This window comes from Fukomys damarensis, unplaced genomic scaffold (assembly GCF_012274545.1).
Source record: "Fukomys damarensis isolate Sample0158 unplaced genomic scaffold, DMR_v1.0_HiC HiC_scaffold_36, whole genome shotgun sequence".
Taxonomy (NCBI): Eukaryota; Metazoa; Chordata; class Mammalia; order Rodentia; family Bathyergidae; genus Fukomys; species Fukomys damarensis.
The window spans coordinates 16221391-16232919 of record NW_022900948.1 but is presented as its reverse complement, the minus strand read 5'-3'; positions in this window follow the sequence as shown (position 1 = coordinate 16232919).

Below are 11529 nucleotides of genomic sequence, written 5' to 3'. Positions count from 1 at the left end.
TTTTTTTGGTACCGGGAATTGAACTCTGGTCCTTGTGCTTGCAAGGCAGGCCACTGAACCACTGAGCTAGATCCCCGGCCCCTCTTGGAAGATTTGATCATGCCATCCCAGGCTGTCCTGGATGTCTGAGCTGAAACTCCACACATGTGAGTGAGGCCAGCCCAGATCAGAAGAACCACCCTACCAATCCACAGAATCATGAGATATAGTGTATCTTGTTCTAAACCACTATGTTTTGGGGTGATTTGTTATGTAGCAAATACATCCTCTCTGACACAGAGGGGATGAAAAACTGTAGTAAGGTCCTGAGTTGGTACGACTTTTGAGGAAGAGGTGGTGGTTAGGGAGTGGCAGGAGCATTTCTGGTAGAAGAGACAGAGTCAGGCAGAAAGCAAATGTGGCACATTCAACAGCTGTGTGCTTTGGCTCCACTGGACCATAGGAACAGAATTGGGAAGTGTGGAAAGTACAGCTTAAGGCATGAGTAGGGGCTGGATCAGGAAGGACTTTCATTTTATCCTGAGGTCTATGGGGGAAACCAGAGAAACGTTTCAAGAATCGAAGAGACATTATAGATTTGCATATTCAAAAATATCAAAGCTATCATCACAGTCAAAACTATCATTAATGGGACATTTGCCATGTTCTAGGCACTTGAGGTATGCATGGCAAAATGGTTACCCTGGTTGCATGGTTGAAAATGGATTGGATATGGGCAGAGGTAGATCAGCCAGGAGGTCACTGTAGGGATTCAGGGGACAGGAATGATAGTTAACCAAGGCAGGGGTCACTGGGATGGGAGATGAGGGGACAGGTAGGAGTGGTGCTTAGGAGACAGGACTTCCTGGAGACCACATCAGGGGTGTGAGGAAGGAGGGGTCAGAGGTGACTCTTAAAAGTCTAGCTTAGGTGTCAACAGCACTGTGGATTCTCTGACAAAATATGTACAAATGTAGCTCCCAGGATTTGAAAGGAGCTTAGAGACTATCAATCTTATCTACTTCATTTGTCACTGATGATTCCCAAATTGATTTTAGGTGATACAGGTTTATAGAGACAAATCCGTTTTTTATGACTAGGACATTATTTATATTATTATTTTATGTATTCATATATTATATATTATATTTATTATTATTATTAGGAACTGCAGGCACATAAAACCCATGATTTCACATATGTTGCTTATCAAAAGACTACACTGGTTAAAAAAATTAGTTGATGTAAATAAAAACATTAAATCCATAGGAGTACAGATTGTTGAGTGACTTCACTGGTTTCCAACTTGTCTTAGTCTCCTGAGACCGCAGGCTCTTAAATAAGTCACAGGAAGTGAGTTTAGAACTTACAGATAGGCAGCAAGGCCAAATAGAAGCCCAGCAGTCATTTCAAGTCAGGCTCCCAAGCAAAGTTGTCCAGAGAGGAGAGAGTCCTGACTGTGTGTACCCCCCACTTGCACTGCTGCTGAGAGACCCTGAGAATCCTGTAGCCTGGGGTTTTATGCCCTCGGGTCACCTGAGTCACTGGGTAAAAGAGTGGAGAGACATCTTGATCTAAGGCAGCAGTGGCGAATCTATAGCACGTGTGCCACAGTGGGCATGCAGAGGCCTCTCTGTCAACACACAAGCCAAGTGGATGAGTTGTTTCTTCTAAAGTAAAACCTCATTATTGAGGTTTAATTGCAGTGTTGGCACTTTGTGCGATAAATAAGTGGGTTTTGGGTTGCAGTTGGAGCACTCAAACCTCTAAAAGGTTTGCCATCACTGATCTAGAGGAACCGGAACTGAGGCCGGTTATTCTGGCCTTTCCTGCCCTATCTCAGGATGCTGCATTCCCAGAACATTCTACAGTTGTTCTTGAGAACCACAAACCAGAAAGGTGAGGAATCAGTGGGCCCAAGACCATACAGAGAATGGTCCTGTGTGGGTGTACAGACCTGGCTGAGATGAGGAATGAGGGAAGTTCTACATGCATTACTGCACTCAAAGTACGAGTCTGGAGAGGATTCCAGTAAGTGCATGCCATTCTTTAAGTGTCCCGGGCACAACAGAACTGCTATAGAGTCCCAGTGTCCTGTGGATCTGCCCTATTGGTCTTTGGGACCTGACAAGGACAGCACTACCTTAGAGTAGCCTTCAAAGCCAGAGGTAGGTGTCCAGGGGAAGGATTAAAGTGTAGGACTCTAGTGAGACAGGAAAAATGAAAGTGGCAACTCCCCGGAGGCCTTCAGAAGTCTCAGGTGCATGCAGATGATCTTGTCCTCACCCGCCCGCTTGCCTTTTGTGCAGACATCTCTGTGCGCATGACAGTGACTTTGTCACTGGAAGGCACTAGAAGGCATGACACACATCCTGCCTGTGGGATCCCACAACCTCAACTGTGGGCATTTAAAGGGCAGTGCTGGGTACCACTGTGGCTGCCCTGTGGGTGCTTAGGCTTAGCTGGGCAGCTGGGCAGGATTAGCTCTGCAGTTGGGCAGGCTGCCCCAGCCACTGGGTGGTGGATTCCAGGGACGCGGCCTTTCCTGATGGGCTGGGCCGCCCTTTGTGAAAGTCCCTAGCACAATGCAACATGTAATCCTACAGACCTTCCCTGCAGAGGCAGGCGGGCACCAGCGCGCTTGGCTTCCTGTCTTGCTTAATGGCTTGAATGGGTGCTAGGCCTGCTGTTAATCCCCCAGCAACTGCTTGTCCCTGGTGGAGGAGGAGGGAGGGGAAGACAGCAGCCCTCAAGTCTCCCCTGTAGGCAGGAAGCAAGTGGAGCCTATCCCTTCAGTTCTGCCTACCCCACAAGGGCCAGGAAGAAGATGAGCAATGAGGTCGCTTAGAGGCAAGCGCCCTCTTGGAACACTCTGTCCTGTCCCCAGGATGGTGCTTGGCCAAAACTCATGTGCCAAGGTGACAAGCAGGGAGCTAATGGTGGAGAAGAACTTCAAGGTCTCTGCACATCAGAACTGGAGCACCCTTGGGGATGCCACTCCCTTTCATTTTATAAATGAGGACAATGAGCCTCCTGTGAGGCAGGAACAGGTCAAAGATCACACAGGAATAAATGGAAGACATAACTACAGAGCCTCTTCAATATGTCAGCAACTGTCCCTGGAGCATCTCCAACCACTGAGAGATAGCACTCCTGATGGAGTTATGTGATCAGATGTGCTGAGAAATCCTGTGCGTGAGCAGGCACACAACAAAGCAAAGGCCCTGAGAAGTCCTGCAGTATGTCAGCCTGATTGCCATTAATGCACTATTCGCAGACATACTTGATAGTGTTTTTCTGTTTGCCATGATAGCTTCTCAGATAAAAGCAGAATTCTGAAGCACACTACACCCTGCTGTAAACTTTCCAGGTTTGGATTATTACTAGTTGCATTCTACTACAAGTATCTCTACTAAGCCTCCCAAAGATCTATTACTCAGATGGGTAATAGAACCTCACCATTGCAATCATGGAAACCGACATGCATGGAACTAACTAATTGGCTCAATGTCACACAGCAAGCTATCCACAAAACTGGGTATCCAGTGGATGTCTGCCTAGACTTAACTCCAGTGCCCTGAATCTTGTCACACTCCCTTTTCCTCTCCTCTTTCCAGTCAGTCTGATAACAAGAGGCAAAAAACCATTGAGCTGGGAAATAAAACCCCCATTACAGTCCTTGGACAAGATCCTAGGTCTAAGTCTACACACACACACACACACACACACACACACACACAGACACACACCGCCACCGCCACCACCACAGGAAGGTTAGGCAAGATGCTCAGTCCCAAGGTCTCCTCTGCTCCAACATTCTGTGACCCCAGGGCCCTGGTTCTCACGTTGTTGCCACCGGAGCACAGGTCATCCTAGGGAGTCAGTTCAGGAACTGGGTGACCTGAGGTTGGGCTGGTGTGGGGCACAGGGACAGAGCAGCAGCCTGTCTGAGAGGGCAAGGCATGTGCTACCTCACTCCTGGCCCTTTGCCATAGCCATGGGAACTGTCACTCAGGGCTCAGCAGGGGGGCGGGTCCTCCATAGGGCTGGTTTTTGGCAGCGGGGTCTATGATGCCCATGTGGGTGCCCATTCCTTGCTGGGTGGCTGGTGGGAAACTGGGGCAGGTGGATCTCAGGAAGAAATGGGGTGGTGAGAAGGCACTGAGGCATTCCAGACCTGGCTTCTTCCATTATTTTTTATAAGCTGTACTTGTCAGATGGACCAGCTGCTCCCAACTCTATTTTAAAAGAAGTTTGTCATCCTAGTTTGGGTTACCCCAGCAGCAGACGCTAAGATAAAAGTTCAAATGAAGGTAGTTCATTCAGGAGAGGGTCCCAGGAAACACTGCTAGGGAGTACCAAATAAAGGGACAAACAATAAATGGGTTATTGGCAAGCACAAAATTGGAGCATCATGGGTGCTGGGGGACACTAGGTGCCAGCACTGTACCTGTGTACAGCCTTAGAGTTATCCTGTTTGAAGGCAGGTAGGGTATGTCCACCCCTGGGTGAGGGGCTGCTAATTTCTCAGCATGTCTGGCCTGTTCTCAGAATGACCACCAGGGAAATGTCCCAAGGAGAGTGGTGGGTGCTGTGGACACTCACAAGAGTCAGCGGAGTGTTTGCTACAGAGGAGTGGTGAGCTAGAGGCTGGGACATTTGGGAAGGGGAACTCTCATCCATCAGATGAAAACCAATGCTGCCCTCCCTGTCACACAGAGGAGCAAATTGTTAGCTACGAAAAGGGGATGAGTGTAACTGAGCCCTCGCCAACCCACCCATACTGTCTGCCCACTTTAGGACCACCAGGACTGCAGACACTTATGTACTCTGCCCACCCTGGTCATGAACCCATCACCCTTAAAATGGGAAAGAAATCTAGAAATTCAGTTTTTAGGGGAAGTAGATGATACAGCAGAAACACATGAACCTGAGAATCAGGAGGCTTGGATTCCAATTTCACTTCATTCCCCACTTTTTACCGAGGACCTACCAACGCCAGGGCCTGAGGGTGCCTGATGAAGACACTGTCCTCAGGAGTTCTGGGTCCTCAGGCAGGATGACCCCTTGTGGCTCCTGGCTTCAGCCATCTCATCTGTGAAATGGCAGGTGATTGCTGGGCTCTCCTCCAGTGCTGTCACCCCTTGCTTTAGGCACAATGCTCCAGCCCCTTTGCGATCTGCAGAGGCCAACTGAGGAAATGAAGGCTGGACTGGGGACTGTGGACTGGGACAGGGAAAGCTCCTCGCTGGGCCTCCCCGTGAGACCGCCACCGTGGCTGGGCTTCGTCTGCTGTGAGTGCTGCATAAGCTATGCAAACAGCTGCTGAGGATGACGGATTTGGTCAGCATTAAGCTGCATTAAGTTGAGGTGTTTTTACAAAGAGTGCATTTTAGGATAAACATGATACCAAAGCCATGCTAAGAGGTTGTAGCACTCGTAGAATGTGGCTTTATGCCATCCCCAGCACCCAGCGCAGAGAACTCTTCTAAACCAACCAAATGCTGAACTCTCTGAGGAGAAATCTGTACAACAGTTATCTCCTGTTTCTACCAGCAATGCACCACCTGGGGAGAAGCCCCTGACTCATTCTGGGCCAATCAGAGTATGCCATCCTCCTGGCTACTACTATTGGTACAGAGGTGATCATGTGATATAAGCCACCAAATTAGAGTCTTTTAAAAAACTGGTAGATAATCAGTGGAAGTGAGTGGTTGGAAGCCATGTGCTCACCACGCGGGAAACCTCTGCGGCAGGATGGAATGAAGAAGCCATCAGTTAGAGATGAGGAACCAGTGTCTGAGTCCCTGGTCCCAGACTCTCCTAGGGCCAGCTTCCCTCTTGCCCTTCTTGATTACCTAAAACAGTAAAATGCTTTCTATACTGAAGTTAGTGTGAGTTTGACTTATATCACTCTAAACTGAGAGAGTCCTGAATGAGACCAATATCTGGTTCCGAGAGGTATGTGACTTGCCTAGGGTCATCCAGCTCATCAAATGCAGTGTAGAAATTAGAGTCCAATTCTTATTTAGCCTGGTTGTTTTTCTGATAAATGGCTGAGTCCTCACAATACTCAGGGCTCCAAAGGCTTTGTCATAAGACCTCTACATCCAGGCACACATGATGGAGGTGACCAGAGTAAAGAGCCCTATGTTTTGCTCACTGAAACTTGTGGGAGCTGTGGACAGTGTTGTGCGCGGAGTACTCACCCTTTCCTCCAACAACAGAGGACTCCCCAAAAGCCAACACAGATTGGAGGGGCCACAGGAACTCCCCACACATCAGAACTGAATTCTTGGGGATGCCATTCCCTTTCATTTTATAAATGAGGACAATGAGCCTCCTGTGGGGCAGGAACAGGTCAAAGATCACACAGGAATAAATGGAAGACATAACTACAGAGACTTTTCAATACACCAGTAACTGTCCCTGGAGCATCTCCAACCACTGTGTGTGAGCAGGGCACACCACAAAGCAAGGGCCCTGAGAAGTCCTGCAGTATGTCAGCATGGTTGCCATTAATGCACCATTCTCAGACATATTTGACAGTGCAGTGAATCACTGAGTGACCTTGAATCCGTACATGATCACTGACATCTCATATGACCACCTTCTCTCCTTCCAAGAAAAAATTAGCAACCACTCTTACCAAACAGTTTTGTGTGTGCAAATATCCAGGACTGCCTGTTTAAGTGAGTACTATAACCTCGCCATGTGACATGATGAATTGAAGGCAATCAAATAACAAGCCCAAGGCAAGGCAACATCACTAACAGACCTGGGATTTGAACCCAGGCCTTCCGTTCCCAGGGTCCCTTTCATTAACTCCTTACTATATCATCTTCCTTCTGAACTCTGTAAAAGTATTTGGATTTGGTAGGATGAGGGTACACCAGACAGTATGCTACTGAGGTTGAACTAGGTAACTCTGTGTTAAGGCATTGGGGTATCATCTAGGTATTAGAGTGCATTTATCTAGCAGCAACTTAAAAGGCAGCCTAATATGGTTTTTATTATTCCTTCAAGGAAAGGAATAATGTTCCCTTCTCTGCCATTCTCAGCAGGATCTTCCCAGTATTTCCCAGTTTGCAAACAAAGCTTAATGTCTTGGAACTCTAAGGAGCCATTGGCAAGGCAGAGATAGTTGTGTCCCATTTTACTGATGAGGAAGCCAACAGCAGGGGTGGAGGATGGAATAGTGTGTGTGTGTGTGTGTGTGTGTGTGTGTGTGTACATGCACATGTGCATGTGCGCCTGTATTTTTCTGTGGACAAGAAGAGCCAGGAATGCTCCTGTGGGAGTGGGTCCCAGTTGTGAGAGGAGCTTGTCAGTTCTGATATTTGGGGGGAGTGCGTTCCGGCCCACTGCCCCTGTATGCAGTCAGTCAGACTTAGCTAAGTACACAGCAGCCAGGAGCCTGTGTTTAGGCCACTGCAATCAGTGAGCAGCACAAAAATGTAGGTGTAACTCCCCCCACCCCGTGCCCCTCTCTTGCCCCCTCCCACTGGGTGGAACTGCCTGGAACAGGCCTGGCCCAGCCAACGAGTCTGCACATGCAGCAACCAGGGAACAAGCAAGCACAGGGCAGTTCCGGGGTGCATGTGGAAGCATATTCCCTCATATCCATGCACATATGTGCGGCACGTGTACACACACGTGACTTCTAGGGGGTACACTCAGGAAAGGTGTGGGGTCTGGGTTTTGATCTGACTCAGCTTCTGACTCTTTGGTGACTTCCAATTGTCTCTTCCCTCCACTGAGCTTTGATTGTCCATCAAAATGAGGAGAATGATGCCTACCTCCCAGGACTGCCACGAGTTCCCTATGAAAAATAGCAGAAACCAAGAACTCTGAGCTCAAAGGAGCCCCAAAGTGACAATTAGCCTCAGGCAATTACTTTACAGGCTGGGATAGCAAGGCACAGAGAGGGTCAGGAATTTCCCAGGTCACAGAGGGAGTCAGGAAGATTAACCAGAACATAGGCCTCCTGACCCCCAGGACTCATACACCAAGCTAAAACAGGGGCCTGGAAAGAGGAGGTGCTGCCAGAGATAGCTCTTTCTCTCTCACCTGACCTTCCATGTGGATGTCATCTTGAGGCCAACTTACTTTGTAAATGCCACTTATTAACACAAATTCATATGGATCCTGCTCTAAGAGGCATTTTTTTCTTGTGACATATTAGTTTCGAGTGGCATACAAAGGACTTTAGGAGTCTCAGTTTGCTTAATGGATTTGATTTGCTTTATGCCTACAAGTTCATGCTAAGTTCTGGCATATCCGCTGGCCTCTTTATTGACACTGTATAAATCCAACTTTCCCTGAAAGATAAACTCCAAAGTAGATGGAGCCCTGGAAGGCAGGAGAGCCTGGTTCCAGGGCTACAGGAAGAGTTTGGCCCAGTGCGTGCCCATCTGCATACTGCCCAGCTGGATGGAGCTCATGTGTGCTATCTCTACCTTTATCTGCCCGCTGCAGCCCTCCGGGTCCCCTGGAGTTCACCTCAGACACCACCACCTCTGACCGAATCTCACTTTACCCCTGCCTGTGGCTCCCTAGGTATGCCCCGCATGGCAGTCTGGTTGGGTGCATCTCACTGACAGGGACTGAAACCCCAGCCCCTCATAAGACGCAGCTGGGGAGCAGTTGTTCAGTGGAATGGCTTCCAGTGGACTTGGAGTTAAGCCATGCACATCTCAAGAGGAGGGAAGGACTTAAAGCCATCGGGGGAAGCAATGGGGAAGTCCATATTCTTTCTTCTCTCTGCCTCTGCCACCCACCCTCGAGCTATTCCAGAGAAGAACACAGAACTTTCTGGCTAGAGCCTCCTCATACAAGACACATTCCATGCATTCAGCGCATGTCATTCACTAGGTACTTCATGGATTTAGCACCAACCCTAACCCTGTGTTCAAGAGGAGGGACCCATGGTTCAGAGATCTCCAGCTACTTGCAGTGAGAGGAGCGAGGCTCTGTCTTAGGTCTGATTCCTAAGCCCACACTCCTTCTATAGTAATGTATGGCCTCTTGCAGAACACTGATGCTCTGGGGAGATTGGGACTGAGGCATTTCCCTCTGAAGTACTTTTTCTCTTGGTGTAAAGGTGGGTATGTGGAGATCTTCTCTGACCCTGACTCCTTATGGGCTCACCTTAGTGAGGAAGGGGATCGGGTGCACCCAAACTAATTGGTTCAGATCAACCATCTGTTCTTCACCTGACTTTTATAAGGCAAGCAATCCACCCCTGAGCTACACCACAGCCCAGATTGTACAGTTTTAACAAATGTTCCCAATGATTCCGAAGCAGAAGTTTAGGAGCCACTGTCAGAGAGATTTGAGATCTGGGATTCTTCTAGGTCCAAACACTAAGGGACAGGAGGGCTAAAGTGGGAGAGTGTTACTGTGAGTTACACCCCTGATTTACCTCATTTCGTCACATGTGACAAGATTTTTTTTTAATGTCCTACCTTAATCCAATTAAGATTTAAAGTGGTAGAGAAGCCAAGAACAACAACAACAAAACAAAATAAAACAAAACAAAAAAAAAAACAGAAAAATCCCACTTGGCTCTCAAAATTAAAAGTTAGTACTACCAAAGATGTACCTAAAAGAAATGCGTATATGTATATTGGAAGACATTTATAAGAATGTTCACAGCAGCATCATTTTAGTAGCCACAAATTAACAACCAAGGGTCTCTTAACACTAGAAAGGATGAATGTGGACTTCACCATTGCTTCCCCTGATGAATCATGATATATTTGACAATGGACTGTTATGCCTCCTTGAAAATGAAATTTTCTCTATGCAAAAGCATGGATGAATCTCCAGCCATAACGCAGAGTGAAAGAATTAAGACACAGTCTGGGCATGCCTATAATCTCAGCACTCGGGAGGCTGAGGCAGGAGGATTGCTATGAGTTCAAGTCCAGCCTGAACTACATAACCAAACTCTGTCTGAGAAAACCAACCAACCAACCAACCAACAAAGAATCAAGACACAAAAAATATATATGGTATGATCCCATTTATAAAAATGTAAAATTTTATAAGTGGAAACATTAATTTTGATGACAACTCAGAGAGGTAATGACTGGGTAGGAGCAAGAAGAAATTTTCTATAGTACTAGAAATGTTTGCCTGGTGATCCAGATGGTGGAGACATAGATCTACACATTGGTGAAACTTCACCAAATGTATTATACTCCAATTTCTTTAAAGGTGAAGAAAAAACAGTAAGAAATGGAAACCTTAATAGATTTCAAAACACTTACATGAAACAAACCATATTCAACTGACCAGGTCACAAAGTAATTTAACTCAACTGTTCAAAAATAGCTCTTCTTCTGAAATTCAGACACCTGGCTATAGAATCACATTTGTAAATAACTCTTGAGTTAAAAAAGAAATCCAAACAGAAATTACACTGCTTAGAACTGAAAGATAATAGAAGCATCATTTCTTGGCTCCTGGTGCACAAGAAATTATTTGTTGAACTACATGATCTCACTTAAAGAGGTGTGATAGAAAACTACAGTGAATGCAGTTTTTAAAAAGTATTACAGTAAGAAATGAATTGCCATCACACCCCTTTGCTTTGAACAGACTTATCCTATCATTCCTGCAACTTTCTGAGGCAGCTCTGTAAGTCTTCTTTCAAGAGTGTCCTTAGTTGCATTATCATGCCTGCCTCGATGTCCTGAATCAATCCAAAATATTTACCTTTCATGGTCATTTTTACTTTGGGGAACAGCCAGAATTCACACTCTGCCAGATCTGGTAAATGAAGTGGATGAGGACACACCATAATGTTTTTATAAGCCTGCATTTCTGTTGAGCAGCTCTCAGTAACAGCTTTCTCCACATTTTAAAATCATGCTTCGTAAAGACATCCATGAAAGAGGACTTCCAGAGCTGCTTCAGAAAGTGGCAAGAATGATGGAGTGAGTGTGTTCAAAGCAAGAGGAAGTATTTTAAGGGGAATTAATGGTAATGTATCTCTACTGTAATATTTTTAAACATTCACTGTATATTTTTTCATATCTCATATATGTGGAATCTAAAAAACACCAAATTCACAATACTTAAAATGGAATTCTGGTTCTTATGGGCTGGGAGAAGGAGGTGCAGGTGGAGGAAAGGGAGATAGTGGTCAAATCATGCAAATTTTAAGTTATAAGATGAATGATTTTTGGAGGCCTAATGCACAGCATAGTGACTATAGTTAATAATACTGTGTCATATGTTTACATTTTCCTCAAGTGTTCTCAGCACCACCAAAAAAAAGAAAAGGTAACCATGTGAGATTATGGATACATTAATTAGCTTGATTGTGGTAATCATTTTTAGTGGTCAAATCATGCAAATTTTAAGTTATAAGATGAATGATTTTTGGAGGCCTAATGCACAGCATAGTGACTATAGTTAATAATACTGTGTCATATGTTTACATTTTCCTCAAGTGTTCTCAGCACCACCAAAAAAAAGAAAAGGTAACCATGTGAGATTATGGATACATTAATTAGCTTGATTGTGGTAATCATTTTATAT